This window comes from Pinus tabuliformis, chromosome 8 (assembly GCF_031772625.1).
Source record: "Pinus tabuliformis cultivar Carrire ecotype Pingquan chromosome 8, CPIR1, whole genome shotgun sequence".
NCBI lineage: Eukaryota > Viridiplantae > Streptophyta > Pinopsida > Pinales > Pinaceae > Pinus > Pinus tabuliformis.
In genome coordinates this window covers 1180097408-1180108551 of record NC_142294.1, presented here as the reverse complement: position 1 = coordinate 1180108551, position 11144 = coordinate 1180097408, and the positions used below count along the sequence as shown (strand labels likewise).

The following is an 11144-nucleotide window of genomic DNA, read 5'->3' as shown; positions in this document are numbered from 1 at the left end:
TTTGTATTTACATGTTAGAAGGTAAATTAGGCTGTAAAAACCTGCATAACAGTCTATGTTGAAAAAACTTTGATTTTACACTGCTCTGATTTTACCACGGAAAACCAAAACCAGTTATAATATATAAACCTAATTCATAAATTAAAAAAATAATTATTAACACATAATATATTATTTTTCATCGACCAATCACAAAAAACACAATAAAATATGTTGTTGAATTTCATTTCAACCCCTACAATTTGTATACACCCACCCCAAAGCAATAAAATTGGTTGATGAATCAAAATCCATGCTACACCTTTTTCTTGTATGCTATTTATAGTCATGAATCATATAGGTTGTATAGGTTGATGAATCAAAATCCATGCTACACATTTTATATATATATATATATATATATATATATATATATATCACTTCCTTTGTATTATTAAATATAGATAAATCTTTGTATCCTTAAATATAGATAAATACAAGAATTTTCTTTAATGAAATATTTGATTTATGTTTAAAATAGATCATACAATTATAAACCCCAATGGAAAATCTTCATTTCAATATTGAAACTTTAATTATAATAAAATGCATTTTAAAATTTATATTAATAATATTAGCAGAAGTGTTGCGCAATATATGTTTGCTACAATCCACGAGCAATTCAATTTTGAAATCAAATAGTAATAGTTGCTACTAATCCAATTTTCTTTGTTGCATACAATCCACTAGCAATTCAATAGGACTAATAGCAACTCCTAATCCAATTTTCTTTGCCGTGTACAATCCACAAGCAAGTCAATTTTGAAAGCTAGTAATAGCTTCTCCTAATCTGACTTTCTTTGCTGTGTACAATCCACAAGCAATTCAATATTAAAAATTAGTAATAGCTACTCCTAATCAATTTTAACAATGAATCGAGAAACAGATTTTTAAGATTAAACACCGGATCAAGTAGCTAAAAAGACCATTACCCGAATCACCCAAACCAAATACTTATTTGTAATAATTTTGGGAACTTTTACCTTTTAAAAATCTCTTAAAAAAAAGTCCAAAAAGGATGGACACTTCATGCCACCTAAAGAAGTTGGTCTCTTCCGAGAGAACACATGCCCATGTGAAACAATCCTCAAGAAGAAAAGACCATTACCCAAACCAAATACTTATTTTTAGTATTTTTTGTGAACTTTCCCTTTTAAAAATCTCTACAATGAGCCCAAAAAGGATGGGCACTTCATGCCACCCACAGAAGTTGGTCTCTTCCCACAGAACACGTGCCCATATGAAACAATCCTCAAGAAGAAACACTCTCCTTCATGTTGGAAATTTCTGGTAATTTCAAACACAAAAGAATAGAGAACAATGCTTTGTTTTCTCCATAGGATCTTTAACACAGGAAAGCAAAAAATTTCTGAGCAGAGCAGAGTTTCTCAACCAAAATAAAATTGTATTCATTAATCAAGCAACAGCTGATACAAATATATTCTTCCTCTGCCTGAGGGATTACACCAAGAACATTTCAACAAAAATTACTCTATCTCCTTTTGAAAAGATTTACACTGCTGTGTGTAACGTTTTCATTTACATTTACTGTTGTAAATAAGAAATTCTTACATAGATTTACTGCTGTAAAATTTTTTTCCATCATACGCTCCTGCGTATTACAAAAACCTCCAGCATAAAAGAAAAGGGATTACATACACAGTTCTTGTTTCGCACTGCTGTGCGTTTTGACCCTTGCATTACAATGCGAAGTCAACAACAAAAAAAATACGCTGCTTGCTTCCCTTATGTTTCATATGCAAAGAGCCACACAAAAAACATGACATACATACGTTTTTACATGTCCCATAAAAACAAAACTAATAAAATTAAATACTTACCTGCTTTTACCAACCTTAGTACATTTCCTAATTACTTCAGCATGGGGAAAAATTAATTCAGTCAGGTTTACATACGGTTTTATCAGACATACGGAGGTCAAACAAAAACATGTGCCCTCACTCTCTTGAATTTCCAACCGTTGATCTTGCCCTCATTGATCGAACGGCTGACGGCAATATCGGGAGGCCCTTCCTTGCTGAACTTTACTGTCTGGGGAATGGGTGGTTTTCAAAAGTCAACTCAGACACGTGTCGTTTGGTCGGAGTGATCGGAGCCCTCCTGACAAATACCACAATCGGCAAAAGGTGGTGCGATATAAAACTGGTGGTTTTGCTAAACAGCGCTGCAATAACTGCGCAATTGAAATTATTAATATTTCAACACTCCCCTCTAGTTTCAACTGCTGGGTTATCAGTCATACCCAGACATTTCCTCAAAAATTCAAAACTTTTCTGGTCCAATGGCTTGGTCAGTATGTCTGCAATCTGCTCCTGAGTCCTGCAATGTTGTAAAACAATTTATCCATTGCTTACCAATTCCCTGATGTAGTGAAACCTTGTGTCGATGTGTTTCGTTCTCTTATGAAACATCGAATTCTTGGATAGTGCAATAGTTGAGCTATTGTCGCAAAAAATCACTGTTCCTTTTACCTGCTCTTGGCATAAGCTCCTTAACATCTTTCTCTCCAAACTGCTTGACATGCTGCTGCTGTAGCTGCCACATACTCTGCTTCTGCTGTAGACAATGCTACAATAGGCTGTTTCTTAGAAGCCCATGAAATGGCTCCTGAACCCATGTGAAAAACATAACCGGATGTGCTTTTCCGATCATCTACACTTCCAGCCCAATCACTATCAGTGTATCCAATTAAATTTGAACATTCTGAGACAGTATATAAAATGCCAAATCTTTTAGTACCTTTGACATACCTCAGAATTCTTTTTGCTGCCTGCCAATGTGCTTCTTTTGGCCTCTCCATGAATTTGGAAATTAAACTAATAGCAAACATTATATCTGGCCTAGTTGCAGTTAAATACATGAGGCTGCCAACTATGCTCTTATACAAGCTAGGATCAAAATCCTTGCTGTTGTCCTCTTTACTGAGTTTTAATCTCATTACTGTGGGAGTGATTGCTGCCTTACTCTCCTGCATGTTAAATCTTTCCAACACTTCATTTACTTATTTTGCTTGTGAGATAAAAATTCCATTTTCATTTTGATCTACTTCTATTCCTAAGAAGTATCTCAGCAAACCCATGTCAGTCATTTCAAATTCTTCTTTCATGTGTGTTTTGAAATTTTCAATAAGATAAATATCATTGCCTGTGAAAATAACATCATCAACATATAACACAACAATTAAAATTTTTCCATCATTTTTTTTGATGTAGATGGTGGGTTCTCCCTTACACTTTTCAAATCCATTCTCCAGTAGATAGGAATCTATCCTACTGTACCACGCTCTTGGTGCTTGCTTCAGCCCATAAAGAGCTTTCTTCAATCTGCACACTTTGTGCTCTTGGCCTTTCTTTTCATAGCCTAGAGGTTGTTCAATGTGAACCTCCTCCTTTAACACTCCATTTAGGAATGCTGACTTCACGTCCATTTGGTAAACTTTCCACTTGTTTTGTGCTGCTATGGACATCACTGCTCTCATAGTTTCCATTCTTGCAACCGGTGCGAAAGTCTCCTCATAGTCTCTCCCATACTGCTGCTTGTATCCCTTGACAACCAGTTTTGCCTTGTATCTTTCTATTTTGCCTTCAGCATTGCTCTTAGTCTTGTAGACTCATTTAACTCCAATAACTTCCTTTCCTTTTAGTAGTTCAACTAAATCCCATGTCTTGTTTCTTTCTATGGCATTGATCCCCTCATTCATAGCTTCTATCCATTTCCTATCCTTAATAGAATCTTCGAAATGAATAGGGTCATCAACATGACAATATAAAGCAAACAAAGAATTCATACCTTCATCATAAATGTCACTTAAATTTCTGAACTTCTTACCTCTTTCATTTGGTGTACAAGTGCTTGAAGAAGCACTTGAATTTCCTCCTTGTGGTGTGCTTGGAGAAGCACTTTCATTTCTCCTCAAGGGTGTCTCTTGCTGTCCTTGTGTTGGCGCTGCTGTTTGGGGATGTATTTCAGCGATTTCCTCATCATTTTCATCATGAGACAAACAATTTTTAACATTCACTGTTTTCTCTATGCTTCCATCCCAAGCTTCCTCCTCAATAAACTGAACATCTCTACTCACAAAAAACTTCTTGATAGATGGGATATACAACCTGTAAGCTTTGGATTCCTCACTGTATCCAATGAAAATATATTTCTCCCCTTTGCTGTCCAACTTCTTCCTTAGCTGATCTAGAATGTGTGCGTAAGCCACACATCCAAAAACCTTCATGTGGGTGACTCCTTGCTTTCTACCACTCCATGCTTCTTCCGGCACTTTGTTCATCACTGCTTTTGTAGGACACCTATTCACAATATATACTGCACAGTGTACAGCTTCAGCCCAATAATAATTTGGCAAATGCTTTGCCTTCAACATACTCCTCGCCATATCCATGATTGTCTTGTTCTTCCTTTCAGCAAATCCATTTTACTGCGGGGTGTACCTAGCTGTAAATTGCTTATGAATTCCATTTTCTCTACAAAAATGTAGAAATTCTTTGGAGATATATTCACCTCCTCTGTCAGTTCTTAAAACTTTGATATGCAGCCCGCTTTGGTTTTCTACAAGTGCTTTGAAATTGCGAAATTTTTCAAACACTTCACTTTTGTTCTTTAGAAAATAAACCCAAGTTTTTCTACTAAAATCATCAATGAATGTTAGAAAATATTGGCTGCCTGCTAGTGATGGAGTTTGCATTGATCCACATAAATCTGAGTGGACAATTTCTAAGGGTGCTTTTGTCCTTATGTTTTTCCTTGATGGAAAACTTTCTCTGTGTTGTTTCCCCAAGATACAACCTTCACAAAGGCTGTCTGGTTTCTCTATCAATGGTAATCCTCTTACCATTCCTTTTTTGTTCAACAAGTTAAGACCTCCAAAGTTGAGATGTCCAAATCTCAAATGCCACAATCAATTTTCATCCTTTGGTACGCTTTGGAAAGCCTCTTGGGTAACTGCTGCAATTACTTCTTTGTTTTTCAAATCTGCCCTTATTCTGAGAGGGAACATCCTGTTCCTCGTCATCTTCACTTCAGCAATACATCGTTTGCTGGGTGCTCTATCCATGATGGTGCATATATCATTCACAAAGAAAACATTGTAACCCTTTTGAACAAGCTGTCCAACACTTAAGAGGTTACTCTTCATTCCAGGAACATAATAGACATCTGCTATGGTTTTCTTTTCACCTTTCTTTGTAAATATTTTAACTTCTCCTTTTCCCATAACAGAAATTTTACTATCAGTCCCAAGTGTGACTTGTGACTTCACACTCTGATCTAAAGCAGAAAACAAGGTTATGTTTCCTGTCATATGGTTGCTGCAACTGGAGTCTAGAAACCATATATCATCATTGTTTGTTTCAGCCATGTTACAAGCTAAAAGCACATTATTTTGGCTGATATTTTCTCTAGTGATATTTGCACTAGATCTATTATTCATATCATGCTGCTTCTTCCTACATTCATTTGCATAATGCCCATATTTTTTACAATAATAACATTGGACATTGGATTTTTCATACCTTTGTCCTTGAGCATGATGTTGTCCACTTTGTTGGCTACTGCCTTGGCCTTGGTTCTGATTTGGATTGCTACCTCTTCCTTGAGCATTTGCTGGACTGTTCCTTCTACCTCTATTTTGGCTTCTGCCTCTTCCTCTCTTGTTTCCTCTGCCTTGACCTCTTCCTCTTCCAAAGGACATCTGGGTCTTGAAGGCTTGCTCTAGAGATGAGTTTTCATTTCTACTCAATCTCTGCTTATGTGTTACCAGTAATGCATGAAGTTCATCAACTGAAAAGTTTGTGAGATCCTTTGTCTCTTCTATGGTGGTGACAATCACATCGAACTTTGAGGGTAGGACCCTCAATAGTTTCTCCACAATCCTCCTTTCTTCAAGAATTTCTCCATGAGATCTTATTTGTGTGACCAGACCAATCACATGTGTGAAGAATGAGTCAATATTGTCTGACTCCTTCATGCACAGATTCTCAAAATCTCTCCTCAGCAACTGTAGTTTTGTTGTCTTCACTTTCTCCATGCCTTGATAGGCTGTCTTGAGAGTTTTCCATGCTTCTTTGGATGTCTTGGCTGCTGCTATCCTTGGAAACACACTCTCATGCACTGCTTGATATAGAAATACAAGGGCTTTAGAGTCCTTCTTCCTATTGCTCTTCAACAGATCTTTCTCTGCCTGTGTCAAGTTATTAAACTCTTCTTCATCTCTTGGTTCTTCAAACCCATATTCAACAAGTTCCCATAAATCTTGTAAGGCAAACAGGGCTCTCATGGTTATTTCCCAATAATCATAGTTTTTCCCATTAAACTGTGGGAGCTGAGTATTAAAAATACCCATGCTAGTGCTGGTGCTGGCCATTCCTTGCACTCTCAGCTATCCTTCAAATATTTGACTGTGTATTTAAAAATCACTAAGGGTCTTCAACAACTACACAAAAAAAACCATTGAGAAATACCTTGGATGATTTTGCCTGAGACTTCACTCCGCTGGAGAAGTTGTTGCAGCAAAAAAACTCCTTCCTTCAGCTTCTTTGACACCTTCAAAGACCCTGGATCAGCTCTGATACCATGTTGGAAATTTCTGGTAATTTCAAACACAAAAGAACAGAGAACAATGCTCTAATTTTTTCACAGGATCTTTAACACAGGGAAGCAAAAAATTTCTGAGCAGAGCAGAGTTTCTCAACCAAAATAAACTTGTATTCATTAATCAAGCAACAACTGATACAAATACATTCTTCCTCTGCCTGAGGGATTACACCAAGAACATTTCAACAAAAATTACTCTGTCTCCTTTTGAAAAGATTTACACTGATGTGTGTAAAGTTTTCATTTACATTTACTGCTGTAAATAAGAAATTCTTACATAGATTTACTGCTGTAAATTTTTTTTCCATCATATGCTCCTGCGTATTACAAAAACTTCCAGCATAAAAGAAAAGGGATTACATACAATTCTTGTTTCACACTGCTGTGTTTTTACCCTTGCATTACAATGCGAAGTCAACAACAAAAAAAAGTGCGTTTTTACCCTTGCATTACAATGCGAAGTCAACAACAAAAAAATACGCTGCTTGCTTCCCTTATGTTTCATATGCAAAGAGCCACACAAAAAACATGACATACATACGTTCTTACATGTCCTGTAAAAACAAAACTAATAAAATTAAATACTTACCTGCTTTTACCAACCTCATTACATTTCCTAATTACTTCAGCATGGGGAATAATTAATTCAGTCAGGTTTACATACGGTTTTATCAAACATACGGAGGTCAAACAAAAACATGTGCCCTCACTCTCTTGAATTTCCAACCGTTGATCTTGCCTTCATTGATCAAAAGGTTGACGGCAATATTGGGAAGCCCTTCCTTGCTGAACTTTACTGTCCGGGGAATGGGTGGTTTTCAAAAGTCAACTTAGACACGTGTCGTTTGGTCAGAGTGATCGGAACCCTCCTGACAAATACCACAATCGGCAAAAGGTGGTGCGATATAAAACTGGCAGTTTTGCTAAACAGCGCTGCAATAAATGCGCAGTTGAAATTATTAATATTTCAACACTTCAAGTGAGCATCTCAAACCACCTATAGGGTATTGAACCTGAGATATCTCAAACCACTTATAAGGAATTGAACCTTGGTGGAGGATAACCAACCTGACATCCAAGTGCCTTCACAGTTAACGAACGCCCCATCCCATACATTTTCAAATATGTGCACAGCAAATTAAATATCTCAATTTCTGCTTTTAAAATTTCAGTTCCAAAACGTGTGCCCACAAAGGCTTTACCAAATTAGAAGCAGATAATGGCTCAGCTGTCGGTCCGTAAGAAAGAATCAAAGTAATGACGAGTCTATGAACACCTAAAGATGATGCATGGTGTTCAGGAATTTAAATAAGCTTACTAAGAAAAGGAAACAAGTAATTTTATCTAAACAATAATACGCTTATCCAGGTCGGACGAAAAAGAATTTGCAAGTTGAAAACTTTGCCGATATCCAGATTATTATTTCAAGGGAGCAAACACTCCCATCTACCAATATTTGTCACTGGAACAGCATGAGGAATCCCTTCTACCAATCCTGATATTTTAGATATGTCATTAGCTTTGATCATTTGAAATATTTGTTAAAATGGAGTCTCTGAGTTGAGATGAGAATGACTATTTTCGGAGGCATATTTTTCAGCATTAATGGTGAACATTTCACTGATAAGAACTTATACTAGTCCAAAAAATAATCAAATTTTTGTTATAATTACAAATGCTAGCCAATGGTTTAAAAAATTGTGGTTTGCTATTGTGAAAAGTATGAGATGGGACATTTTACTGATGTCTTTTATCCCCGGAAGCAACAAATACAAGCATATGTTCAAACCACGAAGCGCAGATTCCTGCTCTCCACCCTAATAATCGCAACATATGTACATATAACATTTCGATTTAGTACATGCTCTCATAAACCAAACTGTAGATGTTCACAAAATAAGATATGACTGAAGAATCATCTGGAATCGCATGTATTGCAACACAGGCCCAACGCTTAAATTTTGCCAAAGGAATTTGTGTCCAAAAAGAAAACAAATTAATAATGGTACAGATGATCAATCCTACGTGAGCAAGCTGCTGTTGTAATACCGACGTGGTGAAAAGTACAGGACAGTAGTTCAGAATACCCCATGTACTATAGATACATTGTGATAGTCTCCGAATAATCTACAATGTCCAACTCACTTGGAGATTTCCCTCCAAAACGTATTAAATCTATACAGTTGCTTGCTCTGGTATAGAACATATTAGAAGCTAAGATCTAAATATTACATGCCATTTGAAACCCTTCTCAACAAGCAGCCTGTAATTCGATTTTACACAAACATAAAATGAGATGGATAGAACCGCAATTTTAACTTGATCTTTGTCACATGCCGGATCTGAAACTAATATACTTCTGTTATAACACTCCAATACTCTATAGCATAGAGAAGTGTGGACATCCATCCAAACTATCATATGATTTATATTACAGATGAATCAACCTCAAGTCCCATCCATAAAAAGAGAATTGCTACGGGATAAGCAATCCCTGCTTTTCAATTGTATATCTTCACAGACCTCTCAAATGAATGGCGATTCTGCCAACAGCAATACTACATTAGATTTAAAAATAAAGACATTGAGAAGGTTCAAAAGAAAATTTAAGACATCGAAGTCCTGTACTACCTGGCTGACTTGGTGAATTCTCTTCGATTTATCCAACCCAAGGTGCTGCTCCCAAGCACCATAAACATCTCGCCTCTTGAATAAGAGAGAAAAACTTAAGTTAAATATTGCAATTGTTTATATGGCTAGTCTCCGTTTCATCTGTTCCACTGAGTTTCCAGATAGAAACATCAGCAAATCTCAGAGAAATATAACACATACCTGAAAACGATGGTATACAATGTCTGTATCTTGAAGGTACTCAGGACGACCCAAGGAAAGGAATGCAAACTTCCACTATTTCAGGAAACACAAGAGGTTAAAAGCAGAGTTACATGATAATAATGGTTCCATTTTCAAAATCAATTTTCTAGCAAGGCCATTTTCCCAAAAAGTTTCGAGGCAAGAGAAATGGATTAAGATTTGTAGATTAGGCAACCTATTAATCACCTTAGCAAATTTTTCATCAGGGACCTGCAATTTCTTCTTAATTCGTTCTTTAACCTCTGATAAGATCTCACCCTCATGAATAACAAAAAAGAAAGGCTCACTCAAGGGGTCAACACCTCAACGCTTGATTGGTTGAGGTTTTGGCTGCTGCGAAATACAGTTATGTGACGTGAGCCTAAGTTTTGAAGGATCATCTAAACCAAGCTGATTTGCAACCCTCTTAACAACATCATCATAAGGATCCAGCTTTGACCTGCAAACATCACATATGAACGCAACGTCGATAAAACAAGTTCCAAAAACAAACAAGCCTTCTATCTGTTTCTTGAAAAATGAATAACATACACATTGAACCTCATTGACATATTAAAGTGCATTGCATGTAAATAGAATTGTACTTACAGTTCAAGACAAAAATCATCTTCTTTTGGCTTATCCAGACGCCGGAAATGAACAATCTACACAACATATGCAATCAGAAACTCAATGTCTGTTGAAATGACTTTCAAAACCAAGGAATGTATTGTGTTCACAAGACATAATAAGATTGAGTGGCGCAGCATGATTATCCAAGTCCCACTGGTAAGACACCCCCCACCACCCCCCCGGGGCACTTTTGGATATGCATTCCATGCCACCGGACTCGGGAGCAGCAAACATAATATGCAATCCCATTATTAAAAAACGCATTTATTTGAAAGAAATATGTGCACAAATTACTTTCTTTAAAAAGTATCTAGTGACTAATATGAAACCCACATGGTTAACTAGGCAACCCATGAAACTGAATCCGTTCTATACAAGAGCGATTATTTTAGAATAGTCCCTACTGCAGCAATTGGTGATCTACTTATACTAAATGTTTCAAGGGAATGTTCCTTTCTAGAAAGATGGGATAGCTCATGCAGTGTGCAAAGGTGACCAAGGTCCAACTTGTACAGGCACATGATGACAATTAATGGGGTTTGTGAAATACCAATATCTTTGAGCCTCTATAATAGGACTACTTGGGAGACAGAGTCGAAAGTTTTCTAAAAGTCTACAAAGCAGCAATAGACTTTTGAAAAGTAATGTTGTGCCCACTGCCTCCTCAATGATGACTCAAGTGTAAATACGTAATCAATGGTATGATGTGCAGGTCAAAATCCAACCCATCCTCTAGCTCTAAGTTGTCTCCAATCAAGCTCCCTAGAAAGCTTCATGTGGAGGACTATAATATGGAGCCTTGAGAAGATGTGGCTTACTCTAAAAGTCTACAAAGCAACAATAGACTTTTGAAAAGTAATGTTGTGCCTCCTCAATGATGGCTCAAGTGTAAATACGTAATCAATGGTCTGATGTGCAGGTCAAAATCCAACCCATCCTCTAGCTCTAAGGTGTCTCCAATCAAGCTCCCTAGAAAGCTTCATATGGAGGACTAT

General features: G+C 36.7%; 2 long non-coding RNA genes across 2 annotated transcripts; both read right to left on the bottom strand.

Annotated features, from left to right (window-relative positions):
• Positions 1–8567: 8567 nt before the first annotated feature.
• On the bottom strand, positions 8568–9326 carry LOC149239542 (uncharacterized). The gene is made up of 2 exons (XR_016245454.1): positions 9295–9326; positions 8568–9206 (listed from the first exon to the last, which is right to left on the bottom strand). It is a non-coding gene; the product is annotated as an uncharacterized LOC149239542 (long non-coding RNA).
• Positions 9327–9943: 617 nt separating this feature from the next.
• Positions 9944–10191, bottom strand: LOC149239541 (uncharacterized). The gene is made up of 2 exons (XR_016245453.1): positions 10126–10191; positions 9944–9976 (listed from the first exon to the last, which is right to left on the bottom strand). It is a non-coding gene; the product is annotated as an uncharacterized LOC149239541 (long non-coding RNA).
• Positions 10192–11144: the final 953 nt, after the last annotated feature.